Source organism: Lathyrus oleraceus, chromosome 6, assembly GCF_024323335.1.
Source record: "Lathyrus oleraceus cultivar Zhongwan6 chromosome 6, CAAS_Psat_ZW6_1.0, whole genome shotgun sequence".
NCBI classification, from domain to species: Eukaryota; Viridiplantae; Streptophyta; class Magnoliopsida; order Fabales; family Fabaceae; genus Lathyrus; species Lathyrus oleraceus.
The window spans coordinates 440,611,259-440,625,108 of record NC_066584.1 but is presented as its reverse complement, the minus strand read 5'-3'; positions in this window follow the sequence as shown (position 1 = coordinate 440,625,108).

The following is a 13,850-nucleotide window of genomic DNA, read 5'->3' as shown; positions in this document are numbered from 1 at the left end:
TATCGGACTCCAAGCACACAATAATAGGATACGGAATGCCAATCGCTGGGCTTACATCCATCTCCTAACACACAAGAAGGATAACACACAAACAAGCTGCTAAGGAGTCTGGCACTCGAGCCTAGCAACTGTCAAGCAAACACACACAAAAGGAAAAAGGGTGCCCGGAGAGATCTCGTACGATCTCCTGCCTACGTACCTCATCTGGTATGAGGATCAGGGCAACGTAGTTCCCCTAAACAGGGGAGAAACTTTCTCCTAACCAGAGACTGGGAAATGACCAACTAGAAGGGAGATTGACTCGAGCCTAATAGTTATCATGTATTCCACAATGGTCCTAGGTTGAGTTTTCTATCTAACTTGCACAGGCAGCAAGCTATCTTAAACAGCACAATCAAAACAAAGCAAACATACACACAATTAGCACACACTATATACAAACAAAGTGGGCTCACCCAAGGGTTAGACTGTGAAACACAAGCCAACTGTAATCGGGTGATGTTAGCTCTTAACCCTAACATTGAGAGTTAGGGTGAAGCAGATGAAATGGGAAGTGAGGGGTGTGCCTCACAGCTCTTATCCCTGGCCAGGGAGAGCTTCAGACAAATGAAAGTGTGGGTTCAGAAAGTTGGAACCCTTCTACACATACGACTGACTCAACAGAGATCTTGGGTTAATATCCACAATGCATCAACACCAGTTGTGTGAGCAAAGGGATGACTCAACTGAATAGCAGGAGATGGATTGCACATCTCTTTTATCTGCCAATTGCCTTATCAAAGGACTTTTCCTACTGGGCACAAAGATAAACATACACAAGCATTGCCTCTTAAGGAGGACTTCAGACAGGTGCCTGCCCAAGTAACAGGACAGGTCTTCCAGACTACATGAAGTCAGTGAGTTATACCTCAATTGGTTAAGCAACCAAGCAACAGCAAAAGCAAGTTCAAAAGAACTTAAGCAACTAATGTACCTGAAAACAATCTAACTCAGTCAGTACATAACTCAAAAAGTCAAACAGACAGTTAATGGTCAACAGTTATACATAGTCAAACAACAAGCAAACTATGCATCAAGGCAAAGCACAAGCTCAACTCAAAGGAGCTAATCCACCTACAAAACCACTCAATGTTAATCAACATCAATCAAATATCAATCCAAATGAGCAAATGAATCAATTCCTCAAGGCCATATGCTTCTTAACCTGCAAACCAAGCTCAAACATGAGAAGCAAACCACTAGGACAAGGCCTAGGGTCAAAGAGGGAGAAATAATTCAAAACAGAACATGAAAATTGACATGAATCAAGCTTAATCAATTAAGAACAATATCCAAGAGGTCTCATGTCCATATCATCAACCAAGTTCATTTTACAAAGCAACTAAAGCAAAGCATGCAAGTTGAAAGCTCATCGAAGCAAACAGAATGAACCAATCCACATCAACTCAAACATAATTCAATAAATCCCAAGAAAAATCATGGCTAAACAGCACACATCAAATGATCAACACACCAAAAATCAGGGCATTTGGACAAGTCTAAGCATGGAAAATAAATTCCATAAGGCAAGGTAAGCACAAGCAAGCTCAATTGAAGCATAATTTCATACATCCACTTCACACAAGCCTAAAACAGAATCCACACATGATAAAAACATCCAATCAAAGCCACAACAAACTTCAAAGTGTCTAGAATCAGTGTGCAAAATTTCAAGTCCATATGATAAACATCAAGCATTTCACAAATCATTTAAATTCATGACTATCCAAAAGTCCACAAATGACAAGCCAGAAAGGAAAATCCCAAACAAATCAGAAATGAATCCAAAAGTTCCATAAACATTCACAAGCAATCCTAACATCCAGAAGTAACATCATGCAAAAATTCACATCAATTGGCATTTGAATGGCATGGTAAAGAAATTCCTCAAATCAAGCAAGCAAAGGTGTGACACACATTGTCACACCTACATTAACCAGATCATAACTCATCAACCAGAAATGGGAAAAATGCAAACTCTATACCAAAATGACCAGCAAGGTGTCTATTTCAAGCATGCAAAATTTCACAATCATTGGAGCAATATCCATCATTTCACAAAGCAAATGGCATGGTAGGTCAAGAAAACACATACATACACAATCCCTAAGCCAAAACAAAATTCATGCGTGCACAATTTCTGGAAAAATAGTCATAAAATTCTAGAGATCATGAGGAATACAACAAAAAAACACCACATCTCATTTGGACAATTATTCATGAAGTTATGGATTTTTTAAATGAATGAAAAAATAAAAAATGACATGAAATGGCATATGGATGAACATGGATGGAAAGGAATAAAATGTAAAGGCAAAAATGGAAACTGCTGAAGCCAAGTATCGAACTGGCTATCAATTCAAAACGAGCGCCCTTAAGTGAAACACATCGTTTCACTTAAGTTATGTGGCGCGCTCTCATCCAATCATGATGACACGCGAGCTTCCATGCAACCAATGCCTGGCCAGAAACACCAAAGCTCATGCAGCAAGCGCAAAAATGGATCAAAACGAATTCTGGATTTAAAACCCTAACGCGTTCATCAGCCTTCATACATGTTCATCAGCTCAAGAACATTTTCGCACAGAAATTCGTAAAACCTATACCATTGGATAGATCCTTCCACATACAATGCTAATCTAAGTTTAATTTGCCCTAATTCATCCTATACCACAAGATTCGGGCCATGGAAGTTTCATGCATAAAACTTAGATTCAACATATCTCGCTCAGTTCTTGATGAAATTTCACGATACAAAGCTCAGTGCACTCTACATTCAAAGATCTACCACATGCATATCCTAATTTCAAGAATTGTTACATTCGAAATCTGACCTTAATTGGAGTGCAGAAACGAAATTGCAGCTTTCAAGCTTTGTAAGGTCCAAACAGACGTTCTTCAGCTCTTGTACAATGGAATGGATGAAGATTTAGAGGTTAAGCATGCACGATTTGGCTTGAATCTTCAACTGCCATTGATGAAGGTTATCTTCAACAGTTCCAAAGTCAGCTTGTAATCCTTCGAATCTTGCTTCCAACACACTCAAATATGCTTATGGATCATGATTGGATCAAGGACAATGCTAGGTTTGTGAAGATTTTTGATGAAAAAGTGAGAGAGAAATTTGTGAAGATTTTGGAAACTAGATCTAGATCTGAGAATTATGCAATGTTAATCCCAAAAACAGTTATGATTATGTTTATATATGTTGTGCTAATGATGTTGGTAATCACAATTAGGCTAATGCAAGTGTATTAAGCTAAAACCAAGTGTAAGTGCAAATTGTGCAATTCACCTCATGTGCATGAAAGCAATGGAACAGTGCACGTTTTCTAAGTTAAATCCACTTGAAATGATATTTGGAGCCAAATGCATGTGATTGGAAGTGAATGCAATGCCTATTTTTTGAATTGGACTTTTCCCTCCAAATTTCAAATAAAAAATCAAATATTTTTGTGAGCAAAATGCACGGCCTATGATGCTTGAATTGGACAGTACATGACAAAACAAGAATGTTGCAAAAAATCCCACTCCATTTGGCCTTATGGTTCAAAAATTATGCACTTGTGAAGTTCAAATTTTCTTGGCAAAGATTGATCCATAACTTTCCAACCATACATGAGAAATTCATGTTCTTGGACTTTTTGGAAAGGTGAGAGCAAGATCTTCAACTTTCATGTTGGACAAAATTTCATTTGAAGCATTCTTGGACATGTAATTTTAAGGAGAAAACCTTTCCATTTTTGGCAATTTTGAATTACAAGTCACTTTCTATTTTTGGAAAGTTTTGTCCTGACTTTATTTTCTTCAATGTTGGCATTTGAAATGTCAAATGAAACTTGTTTGGACATGAATGAAGTCTCTCTAACCCTCTCCCACCTCCAAATCCATCAGTTGAATGCACAGTTGACTTTGGTTGACTTCTTCAGTTGATAGATGAATTTCAGCTTGACTGTTGAGCTTGAGCCTCAATCTCCTGATGAAATGGCTCCACAATGAAATCCTAGCTTCCACAAGCTCAATAAAACCATATGATGATCCCCCTCTCCATGAAAGACCTCATCTCCTTGACAAGCCCTGATTGGCATGATACTACTGATTAGGGTTGACCAGAGGTCAAAACCCTAATCTCAAGGAATCTGATCAAGCACAATGAACCTCTTGGTGATGATAATACCATGATGATGATGATATACCATTTCAACCAAGATAAATATCAACCTCCTTGAGGAGCCAAGAAACCCTAATTTGAAGCACCAACCCTCAGATGATTAGTGATCAATTCCATGAAACCCTCAGGCTTGAATCTTTTAACCTCCTCATCTTCTGAGCAAGACTTGGGAGGATGACTTGCTCAATGTTTCCACATGATATGCAAAGATGCAATGACTAATGACCTACAAAATGAAATGCAATATGCTAAGCTAGTCCCAAGAGAGGAGGGCAAATTTTGAGGTGTTACACATTTCTCCACCATTTCCTAATGTAATTTAGCAAAATAAAAGTCTATTTTGTAGGAAATCAAGTCTAGTTTCTGAATATGAAAACTTATTTTCAGTTTAATTTACCTACCAACCCCGTGTTGTTGATTATATTAAACATTTGAATATACATTATTCTCATATCTCATATATAGTTTTCTCCCGATTTTATTAAAGATCTTAACAAGCCTGAAATTTTCTTCAGAATCACATTCTAACTGGTTTTCACAATCTTCATAGTTGTATTTGGATCTATTTTATAGAGGATAAATAATCTTTGATCTATTAATATCTCATACTTCATTGAAATTCTCCATCTTGAACTAAATAAGAATCCTGGAACTCACCCAAACAAAACAGGGTGCCTACTCTCATGCTAACTGAAATTTTGTTCTCGAGGGGACAAATGTTGGACACGATGTTGAGGCAACCGGACCAATTTGTTAAACCAGTAAGACGACAAAATAACAACATCAATAACATAATTCTTAAATCAATAAAATAACACAAGAGATTGGTAAACCAGCTCAGTGAAACCACACCTACGTTTGGAGGGTACTCTACCCAATAAAGGAAATTCACTACTATGAATTAACACACTTAGTCTTATAAGAACCTTTAAACCATATGGAGTAATATACCTCTTCCTAATCCTAGTTACTTTCTATTTAGGTATCCCCTAAATATGAGAACCCAATCATTTTCTTCTATCATTAAACCCTAGTGATCAACCCCAATAACAAGTCTATTGATGGTTGAATTTACAACTCAGTTAAGAGAAACCAACTATGCCTAGTTACTGCAACTTGATGGTGTACAACAGTAGATTCAACATTAATCCTTATAATGACATTAACGTGCAATACAAGACTCAAAAACCCTAGACACAAAGAACTTAATCTTGTGTACCAACTCTCACTAAATCATGAGAATTGAGTCTCCATATATAACAATATCTTCTGGGCTTTTTCCTTATGGATCTCTTATTTAATTTCGTCCAGAATAATATATAATCTTGTTGGAATTGATTGCTCCATAAAAATCTCCAAAATATATGATTTTTTAAATTCAAATTCAAATTTAAATCTCCATTTAAATTTGATTTGATCTTCAACAACTTTCAAACAAATCAACCACACATTGCTAATAAATATGCAACAAAACTGAAAGCTCTTTTCAAAGAGATTTTTCAAAGGTAACCAGGATCTGAAAGAGAATTTCAAAGAGAACCGGGCTCTGAAGCTTCTTCAAAAGAATTCAACGAAGCTTATGAAGTGACATTCATCAGAATGTTGATGTTAACAAACCAGTGCTCTGGACAACATCAAACAATATCTGAAGACAAATCAGATTCTGATGGAAGATCATTTTAGAACTTCAAAAAGGTTAATTAGGAAAGTGATCTTTCATTCTGATGTTATCTTTTTAAGATTATATATCTCATGGGGAGCTTTGTGCTTTTGTAAGATGTATCCTTCTGTGATTACCCTATACAAAATTGTTCATTAAAATACATGTTTTTGTCATCATAAAAAAGGGGGAGATTGTTAGAACAAGATTTGGTTTTGCATTTATACCTTGAGTTTTGATGATAACGATGTTGTATTTGTGTGAGAACAATTCTAGTACCTTAATGGTTTGTTATTGTGTAGCTTTAACAGTCATTCTGATTCTGAGTATATGACGTGCAACGTCATCAATTTCTGAACATTACGTTCCAAATTTTGATTCTACGCAAATCATGAGAAGTTCTGAAAGATGTTCAAATTACTACTGCAATGATCTTTATGCTTCTATGATGATTCACTCCTGAGAAGCTTCTGAGGAGACGATATGTTGTTGTTGTAATGTTCTCTCAGTTTGTACTTCTGGACGTGACTCTGATTGTTAAGCTTCTGAAGTTTTGTTATTTAGATGAAGATTCTGAAGATCTCAAGCCAGACATTGGGCCTATCAAGGTTCTGACTGAAGAGTCTGAAGATTCTGAAGATACTAAAGATCTCAAGCCAGACTACTAACACTGCCAAGGTTATGACTGAGGGTTCTGAAGTTTCTGAATCCAGCTGTATGTTTCTTCATTTCATGTTTCATCAACTTTCATCAGAAGCCAATGAACTTGAAGATAAGATCAATGGATACGTGATCAAATAGTACATAATACAAATCAAATATTCTTTCCACTATCTGATTTCATGGGCAAGTACAGTACTATACATCACACCTGTCACTAAATTTGTGAGCGAAGGATAGATGCAGTATCAGTCTTTTCATCATCGAATAGTGAACAACCACTCTATTTGGTTTCCCTATTTTGCCCTCGAACGGTCTTCTCCTTATGCTATATAAGTGGGACTTGGAAACTTGAAGAAAAACAAGAATGCTGAAGCGCTGCAATATTTGACAAGTTTATTTCTTTGTGAAAAACTATCATTTTTATACACAGTTTTTCTTTAAATATTTATTTATCATTTATGTAAAATCTGCTTATGTAGAAGCAACTTGTAACATACAAAATATTACTCAAACTGTTCGTTTGATTCCTTAAAGAGACCAGGGTATAGTCGGGTCCTTGAGAAGATAAAGAAGGTTATTCTTTGTGAGTCATTAAGGAGACTAGGGTATAGTCGGATCCTTGAGAAGATAAAGTCTTTGTGTATAAGGCAAAATCACTTTGGCGGGTGGACTAGAGTAGTTTTGAGTTTCAAGTGAATCATGATAAAAATACTTGTGTTTTTATCTCTTTGTTATTAATATTTAAGTGTTGTTCTTGAGTTGGTAAAAAGCTTTTATTTTAAAAACTCAATTCAAACTCGTTTTTCTTGTGTTTTTCACACCTTCCTAAAGTAGCATACTTACAACCACATTCTACCTTACCATATTTAGTCAACTTTAATGATATCCATTTACTAACCATGGTGAAAGGGTCTTTACATAGTAGTGAAGGTCTTTTAGTGTTGTGTTTTGTTTTTGTACATCTTAAAATATATGAATTCGTCTATGCGACCTAAAATATTTTTGAAATTGGCTTTTGGGATAGGTTTATTCACCCCTACCTTCTAAATCTCTTTGTGTCCATATTCTCACCCGACATATATATCTCATTTGTGCTTTGTGCACATTAAGGTTTAAGTTTGAGCAAAAGTTTTAATGACTACACAAGATTTTTACTGAACCATGACTATATATTAGTATGTCTTGTATTTCATCTTGCAAACCTTTATCATAAGTTTTATACCAAGAACATATGTAGTGAAAAAAAGTTTATATATATATATATATATATATATATATATATATATATATATATATATATATATATATATATATATATAATATTGTGTATCCAATGATAACTAATATCTATGGTGAAAAACTAGAATTATCAATATTAATCGTCAGATTTAATTAACGTTTAAGATTTAAAAGTTCCACGTTAAGAAACACCTTCCTGAATTACTTTTGTTAAGCTTAATATATAAACATTCAATAAAAAGAGATTTTTATCTAAAATGATTATATTGTTAATATATTAATTATAAAAAGAGTGTTTTATTAAATATTTTTCTATCATGCTTAATATTTTAAAATTCTATAAAAAAATCGTAAAAATAGTTTTCAATTCGTTATCATTATACTTAATATTAAAAATTTCAATCATTTTATTATTTCAAAACACACAATAATTCATGAAATGAGCTATGTAATTTGTGTTAATTTTTGAATTAGTAATCACTATTGTAATGATTAAATTAAAATATCAAACTAAACTATGAAAAAGATATATAATTATATAAATTTTGAGATACAATGTTAAAATAGTATTTTTTTTAAATCAAATCAATTTTATAAGAGTAAGGATTTTTCAAATAAAGTTATGACATGATTTTACTAAAAAAAAATAATATTAGGAAGATTAGTAAACAATCTATACTTCTCATTATTTTAAAATTAATATTATTTTCATATATTTTATTTTGGAATTTTATTTAGTCTCACAAATATTTATAGTTTAGATTATTTTAATTTTAAATAAAAATACTAATAGAAATGCTAAATGTTATGGATTAAGCTTCGTTGAAATTGCACGACCGAATTTTTATTTAAAAGAAAGTGTTTTATTTTTTAATTTATATTAATTAATTTTTGGTTTAGACAAAGAATGTGATGCCACGAAATCGTGTGGTTCATGACTTAAATCATTCGTACATTATAAGACTCTTTAAATACTAAATGCATTTAAATTATATTTTATAATTGTATGCTAATTAAATATAAATATGATTCTAACAAATATTTTAATAATAATATAATCATTGCAATAAAATTATTTTGAGCAAGAATTTCTTTTTATGGAATTTTTTCAAATTAAGCTTAATAGAAAAAAATTCAATAAGATGATCTTGATATGAAATTTTTAAATCTTACACGTGAATTAAATCTGACAATTGATATTAATAATTCTCCTTTCTCACATATTTATCATTTCTCGTGTATATATATATATATATATATATATATATATATATATATATATATATATATATATATATATATATATATATATATATATATATATATATATATATATATATATATATATATATATATATATATATATATATATATATATATATATATATATATATATATATATATATATATATATATATAAATAAAAGAGAGAGAGAGAGATGCGCTTATATCATAAACTATATTTAGTTAAAAAAATACTTCTTGTAGTTACCGCACTAAATACGTCTCTTTTTTACTAAAATAACCCCGTTTTTCAAAAAAAAATCCCAAAATAATCCTAATATCAAAAAAATTCTCAAACTACCCCACTTTTAGGAAGATGCACCAATCCAATTGGCGCCTCCTCTTAAAATTAGAGAGGATGGGCCAATTGGATTGGTTAGGCAACATGGTATAGCCAATTCAATTGGAGCCCGTGTGTATGGTTTGAAAGGAGGCGCCAATTGGATTGGCACCTCAGTGTATTGTGTAATTTTTTTTCAAAAATAGTATACGTGATATATAATTTTGATATTGGACCAATTCATATTAATATAAATTCCCGTTTACACAAAAAAGACTAATGTTGATGACCGGGATCACCTAACCGACCTCCTGTCCCACATCCCCTAGCTACCCGAACCCGTGGCCCTAACCCACGTTGATGATCACCACTGGTGTTTGACCATCTGAGGGCCCAGGTACATCACTACCAACTACAAAAGATGGCTTGTTGAGATAGTCAAACAAATCAACGTAGTCTTGAGTATGCATCGAAGGTGTACCGCCATAGCTGAGTTCATGACCCATGCCAGAGTAGCTGGGTTGGGTTTGACTTATTGGTGGGCGATTGGGACGGTTGAAGGGAGACATTGGTATGAATGATGCGTCGAGAAAAGGTTGGAAAGATTGTTGTGGTGTTTGGTAGAGATAGGGTTGTTGAAGGTTTCGGTTTTGTAAGGTTTGGGCTTCTTGGCTATGGTAGGAGGAGGGACGCTTGGTGTTAAATGATCGTTGAATGTTCTGGCTAAGACGACTTTGGTAGGGTGATGTGTTGGGTGCGAAGCGATGTTGGGTCTCTGGTTGATGATCTATTTGTTGGTGGTGGTATGGGGTATACTCTTGGTATTGTGGTTGTGTGTATGGCATGTTAGGGTTGTATGTTTGTGTGTTTGTGGAATGGAAAATTTGACGGGTATGGGGTTGTGGTAGCCGGTCTGACAATGTTGTTAAGGGTTAGATGTTGAGGCGTCTGGTGTGTAAGTTTGTTGGCGTGGGTCGTATAGGTATATATCCTCGGCGATGAACTCAAAATCAATCGATCTGTACCAAGCCATATAAGTACGACTTGGTTTTTCTTCATTTGGCATCACTGCGTCAGTTAAGACATGGTCATGGCGGTGCTTCCATTTGCGACACTCAGATATAGCGAAGCTTTGCCATGGGTTGAAGTTCCATTGGTCGTTAACTTTGCACATGTGTCATTCTCCTAGGTTTACTGGGGGATCTGGGATGTGTTGAAGCATACCAAACTGCAATTTCACACGATCACTATTGTGCATCTCCACAGTTGTGAATCTTATGATCGATATGCATGCAGTCCATACGGTTGCGTCTTCTTCGTTGATTTCATGGTCATGATCCAAATTTAGGTATGGACGCCAAATGAACTGAAATGTGACTGTATGTTAAATTATAAACTTGGTAGAAGAAATTAACAAATTATTACGAAATAATTAGGTTATTATCCATACATCTATCGGTCGAAGGTGATCTAAGAGATTGCGATACTGGATAGTACAATGTCTAGGACATCTGTTATAACTCATACCACGTGCCGACCATCTGCACCATAAAGGTAAAAATATTAGTTAGAGATAATAATCGTTAAAGTAAGTAAATATATAACATTTTAAACAACTTAGTTTTGTGCATACGGGAATGTGAAAGGGTTGTTGTTGACGGGCGCTAGGGACGGTAGTCTTGACCAACCCCATACTTGGAGCAAAACAACACATCCAGAAAAGGTAGATGTGTCTTTGTGTGAATTTTTACACAAAGAGCTATAAAGATAGGTCAGACAAGTGGATCCCCAACTGTAACTTCCTATTCTATCTACATGTCTTAGTAAAGGTAAATACATAACATGCATACTAGAACCACTACCTTCGGGAAATAAAAAAGAACCAATTAAAAGCATAATGTAACACCTAGTTTTTATTATTAGAGCCTCTTCGGTAGAATGTTCATCTAAATGTAAACTGTTATAGTATGACTTAAGACGTGAAAGGAGTATACATTGACCTCTTGAGTTATCATCCAATAAATCAGTATCCAAGAGGTCCATGCAAATTGAATTCGCATAGTTGGTTTTACCATTTACAGCTTTACCTTTAATAGGCAGTCCCAATAGCATGTAGACGTCTTCTAACGTCATGGTACACTCACCGGTTGGAAACCAGAATGTGTGTGTCTCGGGACGACATCTTTCACATAACGCAAGAATGAATTTATTATCCACCGACCAAGACATAATTTTGCTTATATGTCCAAAATCGGTGAGTTTGACATACGGTTGAATCATCGGGTCCATGTGGACATATTCGTGGACCCGAGTACGGAACCTTGAAACATCCTATAAAAGAAACAACAAAATACTTTAATAAGTTGATATGTTATTAAAAGGTACTCTAGACAAATAACAAAAGAATTAAACGCTTACATAAGTTGTTATGTTTGTAATTGTTCCTCTGTACGATTCGCCCATTGTGGGGATAGACATCTTGTCGGAGATGAAAGAGGTTGTTGCAGATGAAAGAGGTTGTTGCAGATGAAAGATTTAATGTTATAGAGGAAGTAGTGAGTGATGGTGTGGAAGAAATGTTAGAGTCACCTTCCTATTTATAGGAAAAAGTGTGGAAGCTTGAAAAATGTGATTGCATGTGGTAGTCAAATGAATTGGCGCTCATGTGCAATTTCTACATGTTAGTGCCATTCAAATTGGCGTCTCCCTAGGCTCATGCATGACACATCTAGCTCTGCATGCTTGGTTACGAGGTCTGCATGCATGCAAGACATGGTGTCGCCAAATGGAATGGCGCTCATGTGCAAGGATTGCAAGGAGGCGCCAATTCATTTGGAGTTAGGGCTTACATGTGTGACACGTGGCTTTCTTCTCTCTTGCATGCTGGACACATCACTTCCGTCTAGCTTGCATGTTTGACACATCACTTCGGACTAGCTTGCATATTAGACACATCACTTCGGACTTGCTTGCATGTTAGTGAAGAAGAAGAGAGATCCAAAACGCATCGGAGTTAAAAAAAAATTCTCCTTTAGTGATCTTACGAATGGGCATGATCAGTGATAGAATCGTTACCTCTTGTGACGATTGAAACCTTTGATGCAGATCTACGGAGTGATCACGAACGTTGAACGATGACAACGCTTCTACTCAGTCCACATGAACGGATTTCTTCAATCTCACTGTTAACTGCTACGAATGAAAGCTTGCATGTCAAATATGATTTTTTCTTCACCATCAATATGTGGTGTCTTGTGATGTTATGTGAAACTTCGTCGTTGTCTTGTTTATGTTTATCTCAATGCCTAAAAACCATGATTAATATTGTCAACCATACATCACTCACCTTATGATTGCCATTGTACTTAGCCATATTTTGTACCCTAATGTTAATGCATGTTCAATCTTGTTATTATTTATATCCAAGGAAAAAGAATCATGACATTATTGTCATTTTGCATGTGTGTGTTCATCTACATTCTATACAACTTTTTATTCCCCTTAATCAAAAACTTCTAGATACAATTTTAGGTTCCCCTCAATTTAAACCTTAGGATTCTATCTCTCTCTCCTTCTTATAACCACTTTCATAATAAACTTTGACTTAGGTCATTATTTCTCCTTTTATTTCTTAATCAAATGCTTCAAAACACTTATGCATATTCAAAAGACCTAAAAAACACAAACTTAATTCAAACCCTTTTGCCACTTTGGCTTTTCCATGTTTAAAACATTTTCATAAAAGGATTAGACATGAGTCATCCCTAGTTGAGATTTAAATCTCCTACCCCATAACATTGTTGAGATTGATATTAATTCTTTTCTATTTGGAAGAGGTATGTGGCATACTTGTTGATTCTATATCCAAGTGAGAGTATTTCTTTCAATTTAATGCAAAGATCTATCTTCCACATGTTTGTGGTGGTTTAAATGTGAGTTTTCTCCTTAAGATGACAATTTGTCTCTTTCTCATAAAATCAACCAACAAATCCCTTCTTACTTTTGAACCTGAACTATGAGGTTTTGATCCTTCATGGGTACGTAGGCATAAGACTCAATGTCTTTCCAAATCATCAAACAATAAAAAAAATGTTATTTTTCTCATCTCCCCAATGAAGTAGCAAACAATTTTAAACCAAACACATATATTTAAAAGGTTCCCGTAGAGTACTACAGATGATTAGGGTGTTGATACCTTCCCTTTTCATAACACACCCTCGTACCTTTAGAATCCCTTTTTTACTTAGCTTAAGTTTAATCTTCTAGCTTTGCATATACATATGGGGTTATTTTGATTCATGAGTCAAGTCTAATCAATAGCTTGGTCTCCGATTCTTCACCGTAACAGATAGGTCAAATTATAAAGGTCAAGAATTTTATTTTTACCACCACGTAACTTTCTGAAGTTTAAAACTAATATATATAACACAGTAACTAAAAGATGTATGTTTTTAAACTAAATATATTTAATTATCTATACGCAACACACACAAAACCTTACCTATCTCACTCTC